At 38.8% G+C, this 17858-nt stretch overlaps 1 protein-coding gene across 3 annotated transcripts in view; it reads left to right on the top strand.

The window, feature by feature from the left end:
* Window positions 1-366: 366 nt before the first annotated feature.
* The window catches only part of PLAGL1 (PLAG1 like zinc finger 1), a 64741-nt gene continuing 47249 nt past the window's right edge, over window positions 367-17858 (top strand). For 2 of the 3 annotated variants that reach the window (XM_081250819.1, XM_081250820.1), the window contains exons 1-2: window positions 369-843; window positions 5119-5188. The gene's annotated coding sequence lies outside the window, so the exon portion shown is untranslated. Of the gene's footprint in view, window positions 844-5118; window positions 5189-17858 lie in introns of all 3 variants that reach the window. The other variant, XM_081250821.1, reaches the window with a different exon arrangement.

Genomic DNA, 17858 nt, shown 5'->3' with positions numbered 1-17858 from the left:
TAATTTCCGTCTAATCTTTCTGCGCCTTAGTCTCTGCAGCTGTAAGACCGGGAGGAGTAGTTTTTCTCACTAGGGGGTCGTGAGGATTACGTTTATTTACCTGTTAAGTGCTTAGCACAGTGCCTGGCTCACATTTAGTGGGCACATTTAGGCTGCCATGATTTCCACGCGGCACGAATAGGAGAAAGGAGGTAAGTTTGGCCTATTGCAGTGTTCTCCTAGCATCTGTCGTGTTTCTCATTTATGATTTGGCTCTGGGCGGTTCATCCTGGTGGTGACTTAAGTGAACAGCCCCCGATACGGTACGGGGCTTCGGGCTGGTTCGGGTCTACCTGCGCCAGCTCTGCACCTGGGCGACCTTGGCTTAGCCCACACGGATGACTCAATCGGCCAGGCGTCTGGGCGCCTGTCCTCTTCCTCCGCCCAGGCCGCCGACCCCCTGGCTCCCCAGCGGGGCCTCCTCCTGCCACGTGACGCCCCCGCCAGGGGCCCCAGCGCCCTCCTCGCGGACGCGCCGTTCCGGCTCCCGGGCTCCGCCTGTGCGCGGCCTCCTCGGCGCAGCCATCCTCGCGGCTGCCGAGGGCGGCAAAGCCCACGGCATCTGCCATTTGTCATTCAGCCCGTCGGTACCGCCCCGAGCCTTGATTTAGACACGTCTGGGGCGGATTCTGGCCTCACTCTCCTGGCGGACAGACGGACGGACGGACGGGGCGGCTCTCCTCCCAGCCCGGCGGACCGCGGGCCTTGGCGCGCGGGGCGCTTCCCCGGGTCGCCGTCATGGCCGCGGAGGCGGCGCGCCCGAGCTGCCGCGCCTGAGTTCCGGGGGGCTCCGGACCCCGCAGGGTAGGTGTAGGGGGCTCGCGGCCGCGCTTGGGGGCCGTGGGGCCGCGGCCGGCCTGGGGACGGTGGGGTGGCGGCGTTGCCGCGGAGCGAGGACCGCGCTGGGCTCCGTGCCGCGCTCGGGAGGGTGTGCCGGTGCCGACGCGCCGTGTACGTGACGGGGTCCGGGGCTCCTCGGGACGAAGTGTGAAACTCTGACGAATTGTCACCGGGCAAGCCAAGTCGGCTCGAACAACAAATTCTTTCGCCTGGTCGTTTTTAATGCCACTTTTTGAAGCGCTCGCATATAGTTGGTATGCGGTAAATAGACCTCGGTTTTTGAAACCTGGCAATCTAACCTTGCTAAAAGGCCAGGAAAAAAGTCTGTGAAAAGTAATAATGTGACTAAACATGAAATGTTTGCGTTTACATTCATTATGGAAAATGTGACTCGTTTTATGCTTTAGTATTAGGGACCCTATCAGGTATGCTCTTAAGACTGTTTTAAAATGTGGGCTCTTAAAAATTTTCCTAGGATAACTGATAATGCAACTTTGGTTATTTAGTCTCAGCATCAAACTTTAGGGGCAGTGCTGGGGGTTTTTTACTTCTTAATAAACATACTCCTGTAATTTTGACTTTTTTTCCCCCAACAAATGTGTTACTTTTATGTTTTAGGAAACCAATAAAAATTAAAAATAGAAACACTCAGCTTAGGTCCTCCTTCTTCCAGGAATCCTTCTCTAACCCCTCCCTCCCCAGGCAGGATCGGAGGCCCCTCCTGTGAGCTTTCTGGGGCCTCACTGAGGTCCTGGTCCCTTATGTCCTCCCCCCCGCCCCCCCCCCCACCGACTGTGTATTAACCCATCAGTCTCGCTCGGAGCCCAGTGGATACTTAGCACATGGTAAGTGATTAATACTGTTTAACGACCAAAGGAAAAGATAAAACGAGCTGATGTTTCGCAGTTTTAGCTCTAAAGTTATAGAGTGGTAAATTAGATAAGAACATTTACTTAAAGTTAAGGATCTAGAAGAGTTGACAACATCCGACGTCCGTGCTGCACGTCCTAGCAGTTCCACTCCTGGGTATTTATCCTGTAGCATGATGTTTTTCAAAGCTTGAAGCCCATTTAGTGGGTCGTGAAATCAGTTAAGTGGATAAGGATCAGAATTTGTAAAACACGAACTAACAGAATAGAAAATATCAGAATGTCTATCAGGTCATAGGGTATTTGCTTCATGAAACTTTTCTTTTTGCTTTTTTTCCCTCAGTTTTATACACACACAGATGTGTGTCATGATGTAAAACGTCATTCCTCAGTATGAGTCATGGTCAAAAAAGTTTGAAAGCCACTGCCCTAGATAAATTTTCATACATATACAAAAGCAGACGTGTACAAGAGGGTTTACTATAGTGTTATTTGTAAAACCCCAAAGCTGGAAGCGACCTTCATGTCCATCTGAAGGAGGAAGATAAATTATACTGCAGTCATAAAATGGAACCCACCCAGTACAGGGGTGAATGAAGTAGTTTTGTGTCTTAACACAAATGCGTCTCAATAATGTTGAGCCAAAAAAAAAAAAAAAAAAAAAACAAGTTGCTGAAGAAGACTATCATCTATGTGAAATTCAGAACTTGGTGAAATAAGGCTGTTGTTAGGGGTGCATGTGTAGGCATTAAAAATAGTAAAGAAAAATTGTAAAGAAATTAATACCATAAAAATCAAGTTAGTGGTCATCTCCTGGGGATGAAGAGGGGGAATATGAATGTGACGGGACACACTGCAGGGTTTTGGGATGCTGAAAATGCTTTTATCTCCTGACCTGGGCAGTGGTGACATGGGTGTTTGCTTTATAACTCTCTGTTAAACGCTACATGTAATGTCTGTATATTAAATTTCCCCCAAAGTATATTAAAATATGGGTGTCACAAAATGAAGAAACCTGAAGCTGTCCAGCTTTTCTTTAAAAAAAAGAAAAGTCATGATCAGGAAGAGGTACCTAGGGAATTTAAATAATATCAAAACTCTGTTGTGGATACATCAGTGTTCATTAAATTTTTTTTAATCTTTAATAATTTTTTTAATATTTAGAAGAAAATAAAAATCGTTCACAGATAATACTGTGAACATTTTACTGTGCTTGCTTTCTGAAAAGCGACTTTTATGTATTTTTTACAAAATTGAAATTGTTTCATATAGAATATAAGCTAAAATCAAATTCTTTATAAAAAAATTAAATACTGAAAAGTATATGAATACATAAAAGACCTTCATTGACCTTCATCAAGGAGTTTAAAATGCTAACCTAACATGCTGTTATATTTACTTCAACAATTTCAGTTCCTCAGTCACTCTAGGCCACATTTCAAGTGCTCAGTAGCTGCATGTGACTAGTGGCTCTTATATTGTATTTTGCTGTATTATTTTATATTGTGCTATATTATATAACAATATTTTTGCATCATTGCAGAAATTTCTATCAGAAAACATTGTTCAAGATACAAACCCTTTGTTGGTTATATAAACTGCAGGCAATTTTTTCTTTGTGCTTTTGTGTCTTAAGATGTTCTTTACTATTAAGGAAATATATTTTGAAAACTTTTTCTAAAAGTTTTAAAGTTTGCATTTTTTACATTTGGTTCTTTAATTTACCTGACATGTATATGTATATATGTATATATAGATGAACATATTTTATTTATGCAATGAGATCAAGATTAATGTGTTTGCTTTTTCCCATGTGGTAATTGTCCCAGTACCAGAGATTTGCAGTGCCACCTCTGTCATATACATACTTCCAGAAATGCTTGGGCTCATTTCTGGATTCTGTACTCTGGCCATTGATTTGTCTCTTTCTGCAAATACTACCAATTTTTATTTTCTTTTGTTTTGTATGTAGTATATTTTTCAGTTCTAAGAATTAAAAAATTTTTTCTTTCTTTTCCTCTGAGATTTTTAGAAGTATTTTCTAGTTCCAAATGTGGAAAGTTTTATGAGTTATCCTTTTGTTGTTGATTTTTTAACTTGCAGTGTAGTCAGCAAATGAGGGTTCTATGCTACCGATTCTTTGAAATTTAAGAATTGCTTTACGGCCTCATGGTTAGCTTTTCAACTGCTCCTTGAATGACTGAGAAGAATATATATTCACAGACTTGGGGCAAGGTAGGTATATGTCTTAGATCAAGCATAAATATTGTGAGGTTCAAATCTTTTTTAACTTTACCAATTTTTTGGTTTCTTTGATCTGTCAATTACTGAGATTGGTGTAATAAAAATAACACCGTAAAATAATGAATTTTCTCAATTTCTTCTTGTAATTCTGTCAGCTTTGCTTTATAAAAGTGGAAAGTACATACAAGTTTGGAATTGCTCTTTCTCCTCTCTGCATTGGACCTTTTGTCATTCTATAGTGACGCCTCCTCAACCAAATGCCTGTTAACCTTAAAATCCATTTTGTTTTGTAATCTCCTAGTCACACCTTTCCCTTAGTTAGCATTTGCTTAGAATATTTCTTTCAAATAGGTAAAACCTCATAGTTTTTTCTAATCCACTCTGACAATTTGTCCTTTAACTGGGTCTATCAGTCCAATTAAGTTTAGTGTAATTACTAATATATTTAGGATGAAAGTTAGCATTATCTTTTAGGGTTGTTTTTATCCTGTCTTACTGGTTTTTCCCTCTTCTTTGCCACCTTTTGGATTTTTTCTTATTCCATTTTCTTTCCTCTTGACTAGTATGAAGGTTACTAATTTATTTCTTTTAGTGGTTTCTTTCAAAATTTTAATGTACTAACTTAATGTAAAGTTTAATTCTTGTTTTTTTTTAATTCTTGTTTTGAATAATTCAAGAAACGTGAGTTGCCTTGACACCAGTTAATCTCCCAGCTTAAATGTTGTTGTCTTCCAGAGTTTAGTTCCATTTTGATTTTTTTTCCTATAAATTTGACATCACTGTTTTTTTCTTTTCATGAATTCTTTGTCATTCCTCCTTGCATCTCAGATCTTTCTTTTCTTCTTCCTCAAATATATATTTTACAAGCTTGTTTATTAAGGGACTGTTGATGGCAAATGTTATCTGAAAATGTCTTTATTTTGCATTCATTCTTGAATGATGATTTTGTTAGACATATAGTTCCAGGTTGCCAGTATCTTTCTCAGCCCTTTGGAGGTGACATTCCATTGACTTCTACTTTCAATGTTAGAATTAGTTCAAATAACTGTTATTGGTTGGTAATTTGTCTTTTTTTTTTTTTTTTTTGCCTGATTTTAAAATCTTCTCTTTCTTTTGTTTTCTACAGTTTTATGACAGAGCGTGTCTAGATGTGGACATTGCATTTATCCTGGATTTATTGTGTTCCTGTCTCTAAGGTTTGTTTTTCATCAGTTCTCGAAAGTTCTATCTTTAATGTCTTTCAGTGTTGCTTGTCCTCCATTTTTCCCATTCTTCCCTTTAAGAACTCTGATTAGACTTCTGTTAGACTTTGTCATTCTGTCGTCCATGTCTTTTAATCTCGCTTTTATATATTATACATATTTTTGACCTTGTTGAATTCTAGATAATTTCTTCAGATCTGTATTCTGATCTTTGTCTAATTTTTGTTTTCTTCTTCAAATTGAACTATCATTTAAAAACAATGAAGACATAAGAATAAAGTGTATGGCTTGATGAAATTTACATATGTATATGCCTGTGTGATCACCACCCAGATAAAGAAACAGAACATTTTCATCCCTGCAAAAGTTCCCTCCTGTCTCTATCCATAGAGCCATTCCTCTCCCCTAGTCAACTATTCTCCTCACTTCTATCACCATAGATTATTTTCACGGGTTCTTGAACTTCGTATAAATGGAATCATATAGTTTATTCTTTCTATATTGCTTTTCTTTTGTTCATGCACATTGCATGTATAAGTTGCAAGGCATGACAAACTGTGGCCAATTCCAGCCCATAACATATTTTCATATATGAAATTTTATTGAATATAGCCATGTCCATTCAGCAGAGTTCGGTAGTTATAACAGAGACCATATGGCCCATAAAGCTATTATATGACCCTTTACAGAAAAAGTTTAGTGATGTCTCTTCTATAGTATTGCATTATAAGGATATACCACAATTTATTTATCCTTTTTCTTGTTGATAAGCATTGGAGTTGTTTTCAGGTTTGGGCCATTATAAATAAAATTGCTATATATGTTCTTGAAACTGCCATTGGTGAATGTATATACTCATATCTCTTGGATATATACCAAGGAGCTGAATTGATGGTCTTTGGGTAAGTTGATTGCATTTCCATGAATATTAATAATGTTGAACATCCTTTTATATCTTTTTTGGCCATTCAGATTTCTCTTATGAAGTGCCTGTGTAAATCTTTTGGCCACTTTTTAAAATTAGGCTATCTTTTTGTTAGTGGTTTTTAGTTCCTTATGTATTTTGAATAGGAAACCTTTATCAGACACATGTTTGCAAGTATTTTCTACCTGTCTGAATTTGTCTACTTAGTCTGTTAATAGTGCCTTTGGATGAACAGATTTTTTTTTATGAAGTCCAGTCTATCAGTTTTTTTTGGGGTGGGGGTGGAGGGTGGAGGGTTAGTGCTTTTTTGTACCCTGCTCACAGAATTCTCTTCCACCTTCATTGTTGCTCTCCGTCAAGGCCCTGAAGACATTTGCTTATTGTTTTCCATCGGAAGCCTTATAGTTTTAGTCCTCACAGTTGGGTCTTTGATTTATCTACAGTTGATTTTGTGAGGTGGGGGTCAGTATTTATTTTCCAGGTGGTCATCTAGCTACTCTACACATTTATGGAAAAGACTTTACTTTTTCCATTGAATTGCAGTGGGACCTTTGTTAAAAATGAATGATCATAGAGGGCCTCCCTGGTGGCGCAGTGGTTGAGAGTCCGCCTGCCGATGCAGGGGATACGGGTTCGTGCCCCGGTCTGGGAGGATCCCATATGCCGCAGAGCGGCTGGGCCCGTGAGCCATGGCCGCTGGGCCTGCGCGTCCGGAGCCTGTGCTCCGCAACGGGAGAGGCCACAACAGTGAGAGGCCCGCATACCGCAAAAAGAAAAAAAAAAAAAAAAAAAAAAATGAATGATCATATATTTGGGTCTGTTCTGGACTCTAATCTGTTCCACTTAAACTATTTATCAATTCTTTCATCAGTACTGCACTTTCTTAATTACCATAGTTTATACTAAGTCTTGACATATAGTACTGTAAACCCTCCAGTTTTGGTCTTCTTAAGGATTGTTTCAGCTATTTAAGTGCTGTGCATTTCCATGCACATTTTAGAATGAGCTTGTCAACATCTGTTTAAAGAAAAAGTCTACCAGACTTTTGATTGGGATTGCATTGACTCTGTAGAACAATTTTAGGAGAATGGACATCTTAATAGAATCTTCCAATTTACGAACATGGTAAATCTCTTAATTGAATAAGTTCTTCAGTTATTCTTAGCACTGTTTTATGTTTTTCACTGTGGAGGACTTACACACTATTAAATTTATTTCTAGCCACTTGATTTTTTTGATACTATTGTAAATGGTATCTTTTTTTCAATTTTATTTTCCAACCATCTTGCTAGTATATAGAAATGTAATTGATTTTTGTATATTGAGCTTGTATTTAGTGACTGTGCTAAATTCACTTTTCAGTTCTGGTAGTTTGTAGATCTTTCTAAAGCTACAATCATGTCATCTGTTAAAAAAAAAGATTAAATTTGTCTTTCTAATCTCTATTCATTTTTTTTCTTGCCTTGTTGCACTGGCTGGAAACACTGGAACAGTATTTAACAGAAGTGTTAAAATGGACATCCTTACTTTTTCCTGATCCTAAGGGAAAATATTTCACTTTTAAGGATGATGTTTACTGTATATTTTGTAGATGCTCTTTACCAGATGGAGAAATTTTTCTATTTCTGGTTTACTGAAATTTGTTTTCACAAGTGTGTATCAAAATTTAAAACTTAATTATGAAATAATTTTAGATTTACAAAAGAGTTGCAAAGGTAGTATAGGGTGTTCCTATATATGCTTCACCTAGCTTCCTCTAATGTTAACATTTTACATAACCATGATGCATTTGCCAAAATTAAGAAATTAACACTGGTGCAATACTATTAACTATAGACTTTATTCAGATTTCCCCAGTTTTCCCACCAGTGTTCTTTTTCTGTTCCAGGACATAATCCATGTACCACATTACATTTCATTGTTACGTAATCTACTCTAATCCATGACAGTTTTTAAGTCTTTTCTTATTTTTCGATACCTTGTCACTTTTGAAGAGTAATGGCCATGTATTTTGTACAGTGTCCCTCAATTTGGGTTTGTCTGATGTTTTCTCACAGTTAGACTGAGGTTATGGACTTTGAAGGAAGAATACCACAGAGATGTCCTGTCACTGCATCCTATCTGGGGGCACATGATATCCATATCAACACATTAACCTTGATTACACAGTTTAGGTAGTGTCTGCCAGACTTGTCCATTGTAACAGTTCTGTTTTTCACACACTGTTTATTAGAAGCAGGTACACATTCAAGGGAAGGAGAGGGAAAAATATCAAATGATTTGTAAGTATATATTAAAACTACCAGGCCTTCCCTGGTGGCGCAGTGGTTGGGAGTCCGCCTACCGATGCAGGGGACGCGGGTTCATGCCCCGGTCCGGGAGGATCCCACGTGCCGCGGAGCGGCTGGGCCCGTGGGCTATGGCCGCTGAGCCTGTGCGTCCGGAGCCTGTGCTCCGTGACGGGAGAGGCCACGGCAGTGAGAGGCCCGCGTACCGCAAAAAAATATATATATATATAAGTAAATAAATAAAACTACCATAATAGTTAATAAATATTTTGAGGGATTTATTTTGAGGTTGTGCAAATGTCCTGTTTCTCCTTAAAGTTTTGCTCACTAATTTTAGCATTCAACTGACCTTGCCTGTAGCAGTTATTATTGTGGTATTCTAGTGGTGATTTCCATTTCTTTTATTCTTCCTTCCTTCCTTCCTTCCTTTCTCTCTTTCTTTCTCTTTCTTCCTCCCTCCCTCTCTCTCTCTCTCTCTTTTTTTTCTTTTTTGTGGTACGCGGGCCTCTCACCGCTGCGGCCTCTCCCACCGCGGGGCACAGGCTCCAGACTCACAGGCCCAGCGGCTGCAGCTCACGGGCCCAGCCGCTCCGCAGCATGCAGGATCCTCCCGGACCGGGGCACGAACCCGCGTCCCCTGCATCGGCAGGCGGACCCTCAACCACTGCGCCACCAGGGAAGCCCTCTTTCTATATTTATTAACTGGAATTCTGACTCGGGAACCAGACTGCCTGAGTTCAGTCCCTAGTTCTGCCCCTTCCTTGCTACAGTGTAATATTGGACAATTACTTAACTTCCCTATATTTCAAATTTCTCATCTGTAAAATGTAGATAACAAGTGTCTACCATAGAAGGTTGCTGAGAGGATTAAAAGAACTAATGTAGAAAGGGCTAAGAATTGTGCTTAGTGCCTAGGAAGTACTCATTTTTTTCTTTATTTCTTAATGTGGTAAGTTATTTTAATTTTAATTATTTCAATAATTATACAAGTTATCTTATTATGAAATCATCTTGTACTCTTGGATAAAGCTTACATATATGACCTGGATTTAATTTACTCTTTAATTTTTTTCATGTAATATTCATGAGTCATACGGCAGGTGTTCTTTTGCCACAGCAAAGGACACAATGAATGATAGATTCCTAAAAATATATATATAAATTACACAAAGGCTTAGCAACTGAGGTGGCAACATTCCTAACTTTCTAAAACGATTTCTATCTGACTCTTTGGTAAAGCTAGAGGTAGAGATAGCTTTTGCAAATGAATCTTTTTAAATATTAAATTGAGCAAATTCAAAACTTGGCATATATTGTGAAAAATGGCCACTCAGCAGGAAGGAGAAATGATTTTTAACTTTTCTACATGTTTTACCTTGAACATTGTATTATTGTAGAGGTTTCAATATTTGGAATATTTAAAAAGATTCATTTGCCAACAGTATGTATTGAGCACTTTCAATGTGCCAGGCAATGTGTTTGGGATACGTTTTTTGCTTTTGGGGGAGCTTATGGGACAGTCAAGATCATTTTAAAAGTTGAAGTTAGGCCTACTTGAATCATTCGGGGAAACTCAATTTCTGTTACTTTTTAAGAAGTTGATAAAATTGAATTCTAATGTCTTTGTTTTTTCCACTCCTCTCAGCATCTTGGATTAGGTCCTTATCATTCTATGCTATTTCCACCCATATTGAGGTTTTCCTTCCCTTCCTATCATGTGTAATGACCGCTGGGGTCATTTCCCTGGAAAGAATCCTTCAGTGACATCCAAGGATTTGAGAAAACAGGTCCTTGACTTCTTAACCTGACAGTGGTCATTTTTCCATCTAGTCCCAAGTGGCTTTACTAGCCTTATAGTCTTACTCCTCAGAATTAGTCCAGTGGCACAAGTGGTCTTAACTACTCATTAGAACTTGAAGTCAGTGCACTGTTTTTGAGGCTATGCTTTTTCTTGCCAGGAAATGCTCTTGGCAGGCTATGCTTTTTCATGCCATTTCCTCTGTCTTGAGTGAATTTCCCAAAAATCTTCTAGGCTCTGTTCAGAGAATACTCAGTCCACAATCCTACTAGCTAGATAGGAACCCTGTAATTTGTAATCTATAGCCCTTGTTACATTCTTTCCTTCATCACCAATCTTTATATCTAAATGTCACTTCCAGTTGGTCAGGTTCTTAGAGATGGGGTTCCAGTACTTGCCATGATACTTTGCGTACAAAGAGCTATTGCTAAATAGCTACCACTCTTAAATACCTACTATAATCGTGCTACAATTTTGCAAAGTGTTATTGTCTCTCTTTTAAGTTGTGAAGAAACTCAGTATCAAAGAGATTAAGAAACTTGCCCAACACCAGTATAGTTAGTAAGTGGCAAAACTGGTCTATCTGATTCAAAAGCTCTGGCGATTTCTTGTATGTCATCCCACCTTGGTACTAAAAATAAATAGTTAAATAAAGTTATTAAACAGATATATTTTTGGTGAAACACATCATTGAAATTGCTTCACTTACATTACCAATATGCTACTTGGAGTCATCGTTTCAGTGACTAAGTTAGTTGCTGTGGACTAACTGATATACTCCTATTTTCTTTGGATTTTCCTTCCAAGTTTTCATTGATACTAATGAATAAGGTTTGATAATCTAATTTTAGCTTATTGTGGAGGTAAGTGAAATAGAAACTTAAGCACAATTTGTTTTATTTTGAAGAAGAATATTTTGCATTTGCCTAATAACTTTTACTAGGTAAAAATAGTCTGCTTGTCTTTTGTGAAGTACTTTTTCTATTGAGATGTAAAATACATGGGTGTAGGGAGAGCATATAAAGTATGCCAATCTTAAATAAACAGCTTGATGATTTTTCTAAAAACATATTACCTGTATAATTACTGCATGAAGATAGAAAATATTACATCCATCCAGAAAAAGCAAATTCTCTCATGCACCTCCTAGCCATTACCTCCCCAGAAGTAACACTCTTTTGATTTCCATCACTCTAGATTAGTTTTGTCTATTCTTGAACTTTAAGGGTAACCAAGTAGTATGTACTTCTTCGTGTCTGACTTCTTTCATTCAGCATAACTTTTTTGAAATTTATCCATGCTGATGCATGTATAGTTTATTCTTTCTCATATATATTTTTTCTGATTAGCATTCCATTCTATCAATATACCACAATTTGTTTATTCATTCTGTTAATAGATGTGTGGGTGTGTTCTGATTTTGGCTATTATAAATCAAGCTGCTATGAATAGTCATACACAGATGTTTTGGTGGACATTTGTAGTATTTCGCTTGGGAACATATGTAAGACTAGAATTAAGTCACAGAACAGCTGTATATTTAGTTTCAGTGAATTCTGCCAAACAGTTTACCAACAGTGAATGAATAAATGGACACTCCTGGTAGCAGTGAGAGTTACAACTGTAGTTCCACATTTTCACTGGCACTTGATATTATTATTTTTCATATTAAGCCCTCTGGTGGATGTGAGATGCCGTCATGGTTTTCATTTGCATTTCCTTCATTATTAATGATGTTGAGCACCTTTTCACGTGTATCTTGGCTAATTTGATAAGGTAAAAATAGATATATTTTTTGGAGCAGTACTTGTTTAAGTCTCTCACACATTTTTATTGGGTTGTTCGTCATCTTATTGATTTGTAGGAATTCTTTGTATTCTGGAAAATGTCCTTTGTTGCATGTGTATATTGCAAATAGCTTCTCAGTCTGACTTTTCTGTTTCCTCTTTTAGTGATGTTTTTTCAGGAACAGTTCTTAATCAGATCCAGTTTATCAATTTTTTAAATAGTTACTGTGTTTTGTATCCTGCTTTAGAAATCTTTGTCTGTTCCACAGTCATGAAGGTATTCATTTTCCATTCATATTTAGGTCTGTGATCCATTCTATGATCTATCTCAGAATTTTGTTATGATGTGAGATAAGGGTCAAGGCACTTTTTTCAGTATAGCTGCCCTTTTAAAATTCAGAGGTTATATTACAAAGGAATAAGGGAAGAATAGATATCGGGGAGAATTGGCTGTCGTTGCCATAGCTTCTATTTGTATGCACTTTGTAAGTGCTTGATATTTGATTAACTCTCAGCTACCTCTAATGGCAGCCTCATAATCATACATATAGGCCTGTGATAGAAGACTTTCCCAGATCTACTTAACAGGAAGAGTACCAAGTAGTGACAGGGTTAGCTACTTCTTAGTGAGACAAATGTTCGGATCTTGTTAAAGTTCCTCTCAGATTACCAGTGTTTCTTCTTTATATGGCACTGTTGCCATCATAGCAGTTGGGAGGTAATGAAATTCTAAATCAAGAAAATCTAAAGAAAGATGTGGCTCCCCAGGTCTTACAATAGAGTGGACTATGGTGGGAGGGAGACCAAATGAAACATCTTTTGGTCTTGGTTAGCTCCCAAACATCTCTCATCCTTTATATTTTGGAAAAGAGACTGAAGGTCTAGATTCCAGATAATTTTTAAATAAATAAATAAATAAATAAATAAATTTATTTATTTATTTATGGCTGTGTTGGATCTTCGTTTCTCTGTGAGGGCTTTCTCTAATTGTGGCGAGCGGGGGCCACTCTTCATCATGGTGCGCGGGCCTCTCACTATTGCGGCGGCCTCTCTTGTTGTGGGGCACGGGCTCCAGACGAGCAGGCTCAGTAGTTGTGGTTCACGGGCCCAGTTGCTCTGTGGCATGTGGGATCCTCCCAGACCAGGGCTCGAACCCATGTCCCCTGCATTGGCAGGCAGACTCTCAACCACTGCGCCACCAGGGAAGCCCTGTAGATTCCAGGTAATTTTACTGTTGATTACCACTAATGCAGTTAGTAGATGCAGATTTTTCATTTCATAGGAAATATTTAGTATTGCTAGACCTTGAAACAAAAGGTCTCTGTTTGATAATTAAGGCTTGGACCCACCCAGTGTTAAGCGTCCTTCCTTTTTTCATTCCTGGGGGAAAATACTCTGAAATATCCTAGAAGGGTAGATGTATTAGTTTGCTTGGGCCGCCATAGCAAAATACCACAGGTTGGGTGGCTTAAACAACAGAAATGTACTCACAGTTCTGGAGTCTGGAAGTCCAAGATCAAGGTGCTAGCAAATTTGGTTTCTGGTGAGGCTCTCTTCCCAACTTGCAGGTGGCTGCCTTCTTGCTGTGTCTTCACATGGCCTTTCCTCTATGCACTGGGTGTGTGCATGGAGAGAGAGTGGTCTCTGGTGTCTCTGTCTTCTGCTAAGGTCACCAATGCTATTGGATTAAGGCTTCATCTTCAACCTCATTTAACCTTAATTATCTTTCTAAAGGCTCTATCTTCAAATACAGTCACATTGGGGGCTTCCACATATGAATATTGGGGGGCACAATTCAGTCCATAACAATGGGTTTTCTAGAAATGCATGCAGCAGTCAAATATTGGGACTGAATATAAGCTGCTTTCGTGTTCATGCTGCTTTCACTCTCTGCCATATATTTCATAAGAATAACCAGAGTTTTCATAATGCAATTAGTTTAGTTTAGCTCCTGCTGGAGATTTTGAGAGCTTGTGTGAAGTAGAGCTGTTGTGTTAAATCCGTCTGTGCTTCGGCGGAGCATGAAGTCAGTGTCATATGTTTTGGGGATAATACCATGTCACATCACAGAGATGTTTAAAACTGCAATCCAGAGAATTGTTTTTAAACATCTGGGGAAAGATGTTCATATTCTCAGAGGATGTGATGTAGAACATCATTCACTGTGACATTTAAAAAATCTACAGTATATAGGAAAAGTGTTGATTTTTCTGATACCTTTCTGGGATTATTAAGATAATACAGATCCATCTTTGGATGTTGTAGATTATGAATTTCGCCAGTACACTTTAGGAATTGTTTGGTTTTGTTTTGTAGTGACTTACCTGTTTCAGTTAATCCTAGTTTTTTTCCCCACCATGTCGGAGGAGTAGATGACGGAAAGCATTCTAGTTTTAAAGCATAAACATGTTACTCAGAGTTTTAAAAATTAGAGTAGATGGTATCTCTGTGTGTGTGTAAAAGAAGGAACGTTTGATTTCCTCTATTAGGTTGGCAATTCAAAATATCTTATAATCACCTAAATTCCCCGCCCCCTCTTATGCTTGCTTCAGTTAAAATAAGAAAGAGGAAGAAGAAACTTGTTGGTCCATGAGGTTGCAAGATTTTGAAGAAGATTGATCAAAGGTTGTATATGTTGAAGTCCATGTGTATCCCATGAATCTTATGTTGGAAGCTCTCAGCTGTTTAGAAGCCAGCATCCCTATTCCTGTAATTGTTTTGACAGGTAGAGAAAGTGATGTAGTCTTTTCCATATCTTGCCTGGGAAGATATGGAATTACCTGAATTACATATGTGTTGTTTTTAAATTGGAAACGTCAGGCTTCACTGGCCAAATAGGATCCAAGACTACATAAAATCTTTGTGGAAGATTTAGGAACAGCTAACGTAGAGCTAATTCTAGTAAAGGCAGCATCTGACCTCCCTTTTTGGCGCACGGACAGATGTATAATGGTTCCTCCTGAACTGTCACTTTGAGATCCCCGTTTTTAAGTGGGAAATGAAGTGAAGTACCTAGAAAAGTTTTCCAAGTGAAAAGGAGATCATAGATCTGTTAAAAGCAGGTGACTGTGGTAAAAACACAGACAGTATATAGTGGCAATAGTGAGGCATCCTAGAACTAGTAAAAAAGCAACATAATAGAAGGAATTTGATATGAGCAGAAATCTACTTTAAAAGGCACAATCTCTTTTTAGATCAGAAAGGAGGAAGAACAGGATTTAATAGCTATAGCTTATAAATGCTGTTTACATAATTAAAGAAAGAATGTATCTACTGGATATGTTTTTTTCCACAAGAGATTTGGTGGCATTTTTAACATGACCAAGTAAGAAAGATTTGATGACAGAAAAGACTGTTGGGTCCCCCAACATCTATATTGAGACTTAGAGTATGGTAAAGTTGGTTCCTCTGATTGGCAGCATTTGATACCACTGTCCATTAAAATCATTTAACTAACTTACCTTGTTTGGATTACACTAAGGAGCCTTGTGTATCACTCAGGAGAGGCTAGGTTATGCTATAGAACAAATGACTCCAAAAGCTCAATGGTTTAACACAATGAAAAGTATTAGTTTATTGTTTGCCTATGCCACATATCCAAAGTAGATTGGAAAAGGGAAACCTGGAAGATACACTGGAGTCACTGGTCCATAGCAATTTTGAAATCCCTCATGACAGGTATCATGACACGTAGGGGAACAAATATTTCTTAATTAGGGCCTGATTCTACCTTCTCGTTCTTTGTTTTAAGAGGCCTGGATCTTCCCTTTGGAGGGTTCTTTCTTTTCTTTTCTCTCCCTTAGCCACATATGAAGTGGAGAGTAAAGAATTTGCTGTACTTGGGAACTGAGCAACTCTTTCTGCCCACTTCCTCCAAATAGAAGGTTGGGAACCAAAGTATCATTTTAAGACTTCAATTGATATGCTGGTTCTTTTGGCAGCATAATTCTCTCCAAAATCTAGAAGGTTTCTTGTCTGTTGCCAATGATTTCTATGTGCTAGTAAATACATCCCTATTTTTTCTTTTGTTTTGAGATATGGTTCTTAGATTTGCTGCATTGATTTGCTTTCTCATTCCTGTAGCTCTTTTTCTTGACCCAAAGAAAGTTACTTTGGGACTGGCTTGCTTCTTTTGGAAATCTTTACCCTTAATCTCATCTTCTTTCTCAGTCATTTTAGCCATATAAATGTCTTAGTGGACACATTATCTATCATTGTCCTGAGGCAATTTAATTAAAAAAAAAGATTTTCCTAGGCTTATGACCTTCAAAGTCTTTAAACTGTTAGTATGGGAGTTGAGAAGTAGTTAGTTCTTTTAATACTGCACATCTGAAATGTCTGCTCCTCCATTCCTCCACTTCTTGAAGACTGGATAGTCCTTTTTTGAGCTCATCTCTTTCTTGAATACCTTGCTAAATGCAACCAGTAACCAGTGCACTCTTCCAGTGTTTTGTTTTGTTACCTCTTCTAGGGCTGCAGTTTCATGAGGTAGGTGATCTGCCTCCCAAGGCACCAGGAGCAGATGCTTTACCAAATAGACGACTGTATAAAACACACCACTATCTTTCCAGCTCTTAAGATAATTTTTCTCACTGCTTCCTGACCACAAAGCCATGGTCATGTGTTTTAGGTTTTTGCTAGAGAAGCATCCTACTTCTGGTACCAATTTCTATATAGTCAGGATGGGCTAAAGTCATCTGTGCTAATGAGCCATCCCCAAACCTCAGTGGCTTCACAGAAGAACGGTTTATTGTTCACACTAAACATCCTTTGTGGATTTGTGGGAAGCTCTACACCATCCACATTGTCAGACTTAGGCCTGTGATGCATCACCATCTTGAGCTGTATGCTTTCTGAAACACTTGGTCTTCTCGATTTACATGGTAGGGAAAGATAATATTAAATGGTCTTGTGCCAGTCATTAACTGTTTGTTGGCAGCCCAGAGCTAGTCACATGGCCCTGCCTAACTATAAGCAGGTAGAGAAGTCCAAGCAGGAATATAAACAGAAGGACTGGTACTGTGACTCTAAACAGTTAGAAGTTTTAAGACAGTAAACTAGCTATAAAAATATACTCTGTCATTCCTTGACAGATTGATCTCAAATGACCAGGAAAACCAGGTTTGAATGTGGACTTCTTAGTCTTGAGGTTTCTGCACCTTTAGAACATGACATTGTCGGGAGAGCCGGCTCATCTTCTCTTTGCTTCACATCCTTGGCCCAGTTCTACAGTATGAAGGGCACACAGTTGGTCATGTCCACACCCCTACAAACAGCCACCGCTTGGCCACCTCTTGAGCCTAGTGTGGCACATAGAGTGGCATGATCTGTCCTAAAAAGTAACAGGTTTAGGTGAAAGGACTGTGCCGTCCCTGGTGGCAGGCTTGAAGCTCTTTGAACAAGAATTCCATGGTTCCAGGATCCTGGAGTATAGTCTAGGAGGGGAGTCTGGGCCTGGGTGGGTATGTCCCCTTAGACACTTGGACTTTTCACTGTAGAGGGAATGATTTGCTGTGAACCACTCTTGCCCATGTTTAAGGACAGTGCTGAGCAAGTGTAATATCTGTGTTGGCTAGAAAATGAGAATAAGATATGAATGAGCACGGAAATCTATACCATTCTCGTGCTTACTAATTTAGCTTCCTAGATAGAGCTAGAAAGGGAAAATGCCCCGATCACCAAAGTTGAGTTGAATGTCTTGACAATTACTGTTTTTATTATAAAGTCCTCATTATAATATATAAATCAGTTTCTTATGTGTTTGCTCATAGCAAATTTATATCCTAGGTTTTCTGACCTTATGGAGGTGTTGGGACTATGTCACATCTCTCTGAGTGATGCCCTTACCCTGTTACCATGTAATAGG

This window comes from Mesoplodon bidens, assembly GCF_964165515.1.
Source record: "Mesoplodon bidens genome assembly, chromosome: 12".
Taxonomy (NCBI): domain Eukaryota; kingdom Metazoa; phylum Chordata; class Mammalia; order Artiodactyla; family Ziphiidae; genus Mesoplodon; species Mesoplodon bidens.
Note: the sequence above shows the minus strand (reverse complement) of the source record. Positions and strands in the feature narration are given on the sequence as shown.